This window comes from Salvelinus namaycush, chromosome 1 (genome assembly GCF_016432855.1).
Source record: "Salvelinus namaycush isolate Seneca chromosome 1, SaNama_1.0, whole genome shotgun sequence".
NCBI lineage: Eukaryota > Metazoa > Chordata > Actinopteri > Salmoniformes > Salmonidae > Salvelinus > Salvelinus namaycush.
In genome coordinates this window covers 76959286-76968154 of record NC_052307.1, presented here as the reverse complement: position 1 = coordinate 76968154, position 8869 = coordinate 76959286, and positions in this window count along the sequence as shown.

Below are 8869 nucleotides of genomic sequence, written 5' to 3'. Positions count from 1 at the left end.
TCCAACATGAGCAGTTTATTATGGTACATGACACTTAACATTACCAACATGAGCAGTTTATTATGGTACATGACACTTAACATTACCAACATGAGCAGTTTATTATGGTACATGGCACTTAACGTTACCAACATGAGTAGTTTATTATGGTACATGACACTTAACGTTACCAACATGAGCAGTTTATTATGGTACATGCCACTTAACGTTATCAACATGAGCAGTTTATTATGGTACATGACACTTAACGTTACCAACATGAGCAGTTTATTATAGTACATGACACTTAACATGACCAACATGAGCAGTTTATTATGGTACATGACACACATAATTTCCAACATGAGCAGTTTATTATGGTACATGACACTTAACATTACCAACATGAGCAGTTTATTATGGTACATGTCACTTAATATTACCAACATGAGCAGTTTATTATGGTACATGATACTTAACGTTACCAACATGAGTATTGTAAAGTGGTTGTTCCACTGGATATCATAAGGTGAATGCACCAATTTGTAAGTCGCTCTGGATAAGAGCGTCTGCTAAATGACTTAAATGTAAATGTAGTTTATTATGGTACATGACACTTAATATTACCAACATGAGCAGTTTATTATGGTACATGACACTTAACGTTACCAACATGAGCAGTTTATTATGGTACATGACACTTAACATTTCCAACATGAGCAGTTTACTATGGTACATGACACTTAACATTACCAACATGAGCAGTTTATTATGGTACATGACACTTAATGTTACCAACATGAGCAGTTTATTATGGTACATGACACTTAACGTTACCAACATGAGTAGTTTATTATGGTACATGACACTTAACGTTACCAACATGAGCAGTTTATTATGGTACATGACACTTAACATTTCCAACATGAGCAGTTTATTATGGTACATGACACTTAACATTTCCAACATGAGCAGTTTATTATGGTACATGACACTTAACATTTCCAACATGAACAGTTTATTATGGTACATGACACTTAACATTACCATTATGAGCAGTTTATTATGGTACATGGCACTTAACGTTACCAACATGAGTAGTTTATTATGGTACATGACACTTAACGTTACCAACATGAGCACTTTATTATGTTACGTGCCACTTAACGTTACCAACATGAGCACTTTATTATGGTACGTGCCACTTAACGTTATCAACATGAGCAGTTTATTATGGTACATGACACTTAACATGACCAACATGAGCAGTTTATTATGGTACATGACACACATAATTTCCAACATGAGTAGTTTATTATGGTACATGACACTTAACGTTACCAACATGAGCAGTTTATTATGGTACATGCCACTTAACGTTACCAACATGAGCAGTTTATTATGGTACATGCCACTTAACATTTCCAACATGAGCAGTTTATTATGGTACATGACACTTAACATTTCCAACATGAACAGTTTATTATGGTACATGACACTTAACATTTCCAACATGAACAGTTTATTATGGTACATGACACTTAACATTACCATTATGAGCAGTTTATTATGGTACATGGCACTTAACGTTACCAACATGAGTAGTTTATTATGGTACATGACACTTAACGTTACCAACATGAGCAGTTTATTATGGTACATGACACTTAACGTTACCAACATGAGCAGTTTATTATAGTACATGACACTTAACATGACCAACATGAGCAGTTTATTATGGTACATGACACACATAATTTCCAACATGAGCAGTTTATTATGGTACATGACACTTAACATTACCAACATGAGCAGTTTATTATGGTACATGTCACTTAATATTACCAACATGAGCAGTTTATTATGGTACATGATACTTAACGTTACCAACATGAGTATTGTAAAGTGGTTGTTCCACTGGATATCATAAGGTGAATGCACCAATTTGTAAGTCGCTCTGGATAAGAGCGTCTGCTAAATGACTTAAATGTAAATGTAGTTTATTATGGTACATGACACTTAATATTACCAACATGAGCAGTTTATTATGGTACATGACACTTAACGTTACCAACATGAGCAGTTTATTATGGTACATGACACTTAACATTTCCAACATGAGCAGTTTACTATGGTACATGACACTTAACATTACCAACATGAGCAGTTTATTATGGTACATGACACTTAATGTTACCAACATGAGCAGTTTATTATGGTACATGACACTTAACGTTACCAACATGAGTAGTTTATTATGGTACATGACACTTAACGTTACCAACATGAGCAGTTTATTATGGTACATGACACTTAACATTTCCAACATGAGCAGTTTATTATGGTACATGACACTTAACATTTCCAACATGAGCAGTTTATTATGGTACATGACACTTAACATTTCCAACATGAACAGTTTATTATGGTACATGACACTTAACATTACCATTATGAGCAGTTTATTATGGTACATGGCACTTAACGTTACCAACATGAGTAGTTTATTATGGTACATGACACTTAACGTTACCAACATGAGCACTTTATTATGTTACGTGCCACTTAACGTTATCAACATGAGCAGTTTATTATGGTACATGACACTTAACGTTACCAACATGAGCAGTTTATTATAGTACATGACACTTAACATGACCAACATGAGCAGTTTATTATGGTACATGACACACATAATTTCCAACATGAGTAGTTTATTATGGTACATGACACTTAACGTTACCAACATGAGCAGTTTATTATGGTACATGCCACTTAACGTTACCAACATGAGCAGTTTATTATGGTACATGACACTTAACATTTCCAACATGAGCAGTTTATTATGGTACATGACACTTAACATTTCCAACATGAACAGTTTATTATGGTACATGACATTTAACATTTCCAACATGAACAGTTTATTATGGTACATGACACTTAACATTACCATTATGAGCAGTTTATTATGGTACATGACACTTAACGTTACCAACATGAGTAGTTTATTATGGTACATGACACTTAACATTACCAACATGAGCAGTTTATTATGGTACATGACACTTAACGTTACCAACATGAGCAGTTTATTATAGTACATGACACTTAACATGACCAACATGAGCAGTTTATTATGGTACATGACACACATAATTTCCAACATGAGCAGTTTATTATGGTACATGACACTTAACATTACCAACATGAGCAGTTTATTATGGTACATGTCACTTAATATTACCAACATGAGCAGTTTATTATGGTACATGATACTTAACGTTACCAACATGAGTATTGTAAAGTGGTTGTTCCACTGGATATCATAAGGTGAATGCACCAATTTGTAAGTCGCTCTGGATAAGAGCGTCTGCTAAATGACTTAAATGTAAATGTAAATGTAGTTTATTATGGTACATGACACTTAATATTACCAACATGAGCAGTTTATTATGGTACATGACACTTAACGTTACCAACATGAGCAGTTTATTATGGTACATGACACTTAACATTTCCAACATGAGCAGTTTACTATGGTACATGACACTTAACATTACCAACATGAGCAGTTTATTATGGTACATGACACTTAATGTTACCAACATGAGCAGTTTATTATGGTACATGACACTTAACGTTACCAACATGAGTAGTTTATTATGGTACATGACACTTAACGTTACCAACATGAGCAGTTTATTATGGTACATGACACTTAACATTTCCAACATGAGCAGTTTATTATGGTACATGACACTTAACATTTCCAACATGAGCAGTTTATTATGGTACATGACACTTAACATTTCCAACATGAACAGTTTATTATGGTACATGACACTTAACATTACCATTATGAGCAGTTTATTATGGTACATGGCACTTAACGTTACCAACATGAGTAGTTTATTATGGTACATGACACTTAACGTTACCAACATGAGCACTTTATTATGGTACGTGCCACTTAACGTTATCAACATGAGCAGTTTATTATGGTACATGACACTTAACGTTACCAACATGAGCAGTTTATTATAGTACATGACACTTAACATGACCAACATGAGCAGTTTATTATGGTACATGACACACATAATTTCCAACATGAGTAGTTTATTATGGTACATGACACTTAACGTTACCAACATGAGCAGTTTATTATGGTACATGCCACTTAACGTTACCAACATGAGCAGTTTATTATGGTACATGACACTTAACGTTACCAACATGAGCAGTTTATTATGGTACATGACACTTAACATTTCCAACATGAACAGTTTATTATGGTACATGACACTTAACATTTCCAACATGAACAGTTTATTATGGTACATGACACTTAACATTACCATTATGAGCAGTTTATTATGGTACATGGCACTTAACGTTACCAACATGAGTAGTTTATTATGGTACATGACACTTAACGTTACCAACATGAGCAGTTTATTATGGTACATGCCACTTAACGTTACCAACATGAGCAGTTTATTATGGTACATGACACTTAACGTTACCAACATGAGCAGTTTATTATAGTACATGACACTTAACATGACCAACATGAGCAGTTTATTATGGTACATGACACACAGCATTTCCAACATGAGCAGTTTATTATGGTACATGACACTTAACATTACCAACATGAGCAGTTTATTATGGTACATGTCACTTAATATTACCAACATGAGCAGTTTATTATGGTACGTGATACTTAACGTTACCAACATGAGTAGTTTATTATGGTACATGACACTTAATATTACCAACATGAGCAGTTTATTATGGTACATGACACTTAACGTTACCAACATGAGCAGTTTATTATGGTACATGACACTTAACGTTACCAACATGAGCAGTTTATTATGGTACATGACACTTAACGTTACCAACATGAGCAGTTTATTATGGTAGATGCCACTTAATATTACCAACATGAGCAGTTTATTATGGTACATGACACTTAACGTTACCAACATGAGTAGTTTATTATGGTACATGATACTTAACATCTCCTTCATTTCCAACATATCATGCTGTATATGCTCAGATCATCAACATAGCCTTGATCACAATGCAGTGTTCCACATTACATCCCAAATATTCTTTAATTGAATTTGACCTAATGGTTACAGAACAAACATCATGCATTTATCCAAATTTAAGAATTGGTGTATAGTGTTTATACACTGATCTTTCCAGGACAAAAGCAAAAGGCTATTTTACATACCACAACCAAATCCAGGACCATGTTGATATTGTTTACTCATTCTTACTCCCTAAACACAACAAATGAGTACCAACGATACAAAGAATGTAGTCTATACCAAACGTTCTAGTTGTATTCTCCATTGAACTTATAAAGACATACCTTTTCATATTTCATACTGATGTCACCAATAACATGTTAAAAGGTTTCAGATCAATAATGACTTTAATAATGACACACTTAGGTACATATGTTTCAGTAACATAGGCCTATATGTGGGATCTTGCACTAGTCTATGAGTTAGGTATACTGATCTAGAGTATTTTCAGTGTATTTCTATAGCCAGGTCCACGCCCAGCCCTGCCAATATGATTTAGACAGCATCTCCATTAGCTTTGCTTTCCCCCATTTAATCAAGCACCCGCATGGTCTCTCCAAGACACTACAGCCTACACAGCTAAATCACATGTCACAGAGCCACACATCGCCCTCTGGGATAACTATTCTGTTATATTTACATTTATCCATGAATAAAGAATAAAGATATTTTCATAGCACTGTTATTTTATTGCTTCAGTTATTTTGAGGTATATTCTATGTCGGAGTGAATAAAAAGTGCAGTGATTGACTTTGTTAATAATATTTCTGAAATATAATGGGACTGAGCATAAAAGTAATGAAAAGTTTTTCTGGGATACATTAAACCAAATCGAGGGATGGAAAGAGGCTTACAATCCTTATCAATAGTAGAGCTTCCACATCAGAGTTCTGTATTGGCTTTGTGAGGTAGTGATTTGCACGTAAAATATATTCTGTTGTTAAGATGGCGACAGTTACTCTGACCTCTTGTCAACAGATTACAGACACAATTCACAAGGCTCACATGTTATTGCTTTATTAGCTCCTTTGTGCATTGTTAAAGGCAATGTAGTCTCCTGGGTCTCTGTGAAGACAGACTCTGAGTTGCAAAGCTTCACGCCTGCTTGTCTTCCCTAATTGACGTGCTTGTTCTCCAACTACTTTGGCCTCTCTTTTCAGTTCCTCTTCTGGGAGAGGAGGTTCCGGTTTGTTTTCACAAGTATCAATTCATTTCAACCCCCTAAGGAGCTCTGCTTAACAAGGCTGTTTTTTTTTTACACCACCGAATGAATTGTATTATAGTAATGATAACAGGTTTATCAACTTTTAATATATCCAGTGGGGAATATTGTAGCATGGCATTAGAGTTAGCAAAGCTGTTGATTTGTATGAACTAGATGTATCTGTATCATGGATAATACCACAGTACATGGATGTTGTATATGGTATTTGGTATTTTATTAGGATCCCCATTAGCTGTTGCAAAAGTAGCAGCTATTCTTCCTGTGGTCCACACAAAACATGAAACATGACATAATACAGAACATGAATAGACACGAACATCTCAAGGACAGAACTACATATGGATGTATACTGATGTGTGCATTGTGTTGCATTGGAGTCATGTGCAGAACGGACGTCATATACAACACACAGTGCATACTATAGGTCTGTTTTTCCGTCATCTGTATTACAAATAGCCCTCATTCTGTGCTTCATAATTCTCCCATCATCATAATCTTCAGCAACAACAACAGCCATCACAGGTGTTGTCCTTACTTCACTCTTTTAATGAAATGTATCCCATCCAGGGAGCTGAGGCTTTGTTGAATAACCTGGCTGTTCTCATATCATAGTAATGACTCCGTTCATAATATGACTCTGCTTCATCTCTCCCACCCCATCCATCCATCAAATCAAATCAAATGTATTTATATAGCCCTTCGTACATCAGCTGATATCTCAAAGTGCTGTACAGAAACCCAGCCTAAAACCCCAAACAGCAAGCAATGCAGGTGTAAAAGCACGGTGGCTAGGAAAAACTCCCTAGAAAGGCCAAAACCTAGGAAGAAACCTAGAGAGGAACCAGGCTATGAGGGGTGGCCAGTCCTCTTCTGGCTGTGCCGGGTGGAGATTATAACAGAACATGGCCAAGATGTTCAAATGTTCATAAATGACCAGCATGGTCAAATAATAATAATCACAGTAGTTGTCGAGGGTGCAGCAAGTCAGCACCTCAGGAGTAAATGTCAGTTGGCTTTTCATAGCCGATCATTAAGAGTATCTCTACCGCTCCTGCGGTCTCTAGAGAGTTGAAAACAGCAGGTCTGGGACAGGTAGCACGTCCGGTGAACAGGTCAGGGATCCATAGCTGCAGGCAGAACAGTTGAAACTGGAGCAGCAGCACGGCCAGGTGGACTGGGGACAGCAAGGAGTCATCATGCCAGGTCGTCCTGAGGCATGGTCCTAGGGCTCAGGTCCTCCGAGAGAGAGAAAGAAAGAGAGAAAGAGAGAATTAGAGAGAGCATACTTAAATTCACACAGGACACCGGATAAGACAGGAGAAGTACTCCAGATATAACAAACTGACCCTAGCCCCCCGACACATAAACTACTGCAGCATAAATACTGGAGGCTAAGACAGGAGGGGTCAGGAGACACTGTGGCCCCATCCGATGATACCCCCGGACAGGGCCAAACAGGAAGGATATAATCCCACCCACTTTGCCAAAGCACAGCCCCCACACCACTAGAGGGATATCTTCAACCACCAACTTACCATCCTGAGACAAGGCAGAGTGTAGCCCACAAAGATCTCCGCCACGGCACAACCCAGGGGGGGGGGGGGGGGGCGCCAACCCAGACAGGAAGATCACGTCAGTGACTCAACCCACTCAAGTGACACACCCCTCCTAGGGATGGCATGAAAGAGCACCAGTAAGCCAGTGACTCAGCCCCTGTAATAGGGTTAGATGCAGAGAATCCCAGTGGAGAGAGGGGAACCGGCCAGGCAGAGACAGCAAGGGCGGTTCGTGGCTCCAGAGCCTTTCCGTTCACCTTCACACTCCTGGGCCAGACTACACTCAATCATATGACCCACTGAAGAGATAAGTCTTCAGTAAAGACTTAAAGGTTGAGACCGAGTCTGCGTCTCTCACATGGGTAGGCAGACCATTCCATAAAAATTGAGATCTATAGGAGAAAGCCCTGCCTCCAGCTGTTTGCTTAGAAATTCTAGGGACAATTAGGAGGCCTGCGTCTTGTGACCGTAGCGTACGTGTAGGTATGTACGGCAGGACCAACTCGGAAAGATAGGTAGGAGCAAGCCCATGTAACGCTTTGTAGGTTAACAGTAAAACCTTGAAATCAGCCCTTGCCTTAACAGGAAGCCAGTGTAGGGAGGCTAGCACTGGAGTAATATGATCAAATTTTTTGGTTCTAGTCAGGATTCTAGCAGCCGTATTTAGCACTAACTGAAGTTTATTTAGTGCTTTATCCGGGTAGCCGGAAAGTAGAGCATTGCAGTAGTCTAACTTAGAAGTAACAAAAGCATGGATACATTTTTCTGCATCATTTTTGGACAGAACATTTCTGATTTTTGCAATGTTACGTAGATGGAAAAAAGCTGTCCTTGAAACAGTCTTGATATGTTCGTCAAAAGAGAGATCAGGGTCCAGAGTAACGCCGAGGTCCTTCACAGTTTTATTTGAGACGACTGTACAACCATCAAGATTAATTGTCAGATTCAACAGAAGATCTCTTTGTTTCTTGGGACCTAGAACAAGCATCTCTGTTTTGTCTGAG